Source organism: Camellia sinensis, chromosome 5, assembly GCF_055761805.1.
Source record: "Camellia sinensis isolate YWXY chromosome 5, ASM5576180v1, whole genome shotgun sequence".
NCBI classification, from domain to species: domain Eukaryota; kingdom Viridiplantae; phylum Streptophyta; class Magnoliopsida; order Ericales; family Theaceae; genus Camellia; species Camellia sinensis.
In genome coordinates, this window is record NC_138965.1 from 61,048,994 (window position 1) to 61,051,915 (window position 2,922).

Here is a 2,922-nt window from a genome sequence, read left to right on the forward strand (position 1 = left end):
AAATTACATTGACACTTGATGTTTATATTTATTATAATTTTTCTTTCTTACCTTTTAAAAATTACATTTCCTTCTCTAAAGTTTAAAATTTCATTATAGATTGTTCCCTAAGGTGTAAAGTTTCATAACAGTTCTCCTCTCACCGTAATGATCATCATACATCAAATTAAATTAATAGGGAGTCAATGTAATTTTCCAAATATAAGGAAAAACTGTAATAAATATAAACCTTAGGGGTGTGTCAATGTAATTTACCCAATAATTTAATGAATGTTTTATATAATAATAAAATTTCTTGAATTATTAATTGAAATATATTTTTGACATTATTAAAAATTATTAATTTATTTGATAATTTATTAATAAAATGAGTTATTTGTTATGAAATTAAAAAATTTAAGAGACTAGATATACTTTTCAGAACTACGTAGGACAATTCGTATTTTAAACAAATCTCAGAGAGTGTATTTATAATTTAACCTTATAATTTAGTCCTTGCATTTGCATGTTTTACTCACTATGCCCTCGTTTGGTATGTGGGTTTTTTTTTAAAAAACTTTTTGGCTAAATTAGTAGTTGGGCATATGCGTTACACGTAATATGTGATTTTTCATCAATTGTTAATGTTGTAATTATGTGTGTCTCTTAAATTGGTATGTGATATGTATACAAAATGTAGAGACTTGTATAGATAAATTGACCTATATCCAAAATATAACTAAGCAATAAATGAATATATACTTGATTGAAGAATTTAAATGATAAATAAAAATTTTTATAAACATAAATATTAATTTATAGCTAAATTATTGAAATCACAATCTTATCTTAAACAATAAACAATAAGCAGATCATTTAAATATATAGTATTACACAAATATTTTTCTATCAACTTTCTGCTTTAATTTTTCATATCCATACATGTAATATCATTGAAGGTATGAAATTAATTGCACAATTACACAATTTTGTTTAATAGTTCATCTCATAATATAAATTCATTGAGTCCACTATTGTATATTATTTGCATACTATTAGTGTAAGAATGCATTAATATCAACATATAATATATTTTTATACATTAAGAATTGTTGAGTCTCGTTTCCTGTACTACAAATATCTCACACAATGAAAAATATAACATTAGTTATTAGTATAATTTCATTTATGTAGAAAATGTAGAATAGTGTTTTTAAGAAAATATAATGATATTATAATTTAATATTTCAATTGATATAAGAATTTCATAATTATTTTCGCGATGTTTATATATACATGCTTATAAGGGTTTGTAGGGTCACTTTTATGAAGTTGTCAAGTTACATAATTTATTATGGCAGTTGTAAGTAATTAGCATATAAAAAAAAATTGATCGAAACTTTTTATTTGATATACTTAGTTTCTGTATCATTGAGTTGCTACGATAATGTTTGGGTATCATTTGATTTTTATTTTATTTTTTGTAATTTGATTAAAATGTGTACATGAGATATGTTGTTTTTCTTAAACTTCACAACAGATAGAACAATTAATACTTGAACTTATCTAACTTTGTTTTAAGAGTATCTTGCAAGATCTTCTGTAGTTTTTGTTTCACCGTCTTCTTGTTTTTCTTCTTTCTCACTATTATAACTCATTATAATAAAAATATTTTGATGAGTAAGAATTTGAGACGATATCATATTGTTATGAATTTTTAAATCCATTTTCTCTCAATAATGTAATTTTTTATGTGAGAGAAAAAAAAGTATAATTATTCTCGTGATGGAGGTGTCTTGTAAAGTCTTAGTTTGTTATTGAAAGTGTTTGTTGTCGAATACTTGTTTGTATAACATATATGTATATATGTATTGAACATAAATGATACGAGAACAATACACAATTCTGCAATTTTTTCTAACAAGTATAACTATGTTACTAAAGCAATATATATTAGAAAATTAAAGTATCTGATGGTAATATAGTATTGCAGATTGATAATGTATAAATGTAGTAACATATATAAATTCACATTTATATTTTTTTATATATATTTATATCTGTAGACATTGACATATATAAGATATCACACAACTAATACGCGAAATCTTTTGTAATGAGACATTAATTATTCATAATTAAATAGTTCGTTATAATGTAGATGTTTAGTGTCACATTTTTTTATTTTATTTTTTATGTATGCATCATTTGTTAATTAGATTATTAAATTCACATAAAAATTGAACGGAATTTGTGAATAATTTGTGTAAAATTAGATATTAGTGAAGAATTTTTTTAAAAAAATAGGAGTTTATAGTGTTTGGTTTGGTTTGTATTTTTAAACTTTTGTTTTGAATTTTTTGATTTTTATATTTTTTTGTCTTTGACACTTTTTTTTAATAAACTTTTTATTTTCTTTTTAGATTCACTTAATTTAATACTTTTTTTTTATTTATTTTATTTTATTTTTAGATTTAGATTTACTTAATACATGTAGAAAATAATTTGTTATGTATTCTTTTTGAAAAAAAATTTATTAATATTAAAATAATAATAATAATAATAATAATAATAATAATAATAATAATAATAATAATAATAATAAAAATATTACAATTCATAAAATATAAATTAAACAAAAAGAAAGTGTATGAAGATAACCTGCGAAATTTTGAGATGCAGCACAAATCTCTGTTATAAAAACACATGTGTTTTCCTCTGTCTACATTCATACAACTTTAAGATTCAACCAAAGATTTTCACAATGATTTAATCCATGATGAACAATTGTAATATTATGTATATCAGTATAGAAGTAGACACAAGAAATATGAAAAAATAATTATTTTTTATTATTTAATCATCATCAATGTAAAAAATAGGGAAACGACTTCTTTTTTCCATTTGATGAGGAGAGAAACGATTTGTTTATATTTATTTAAG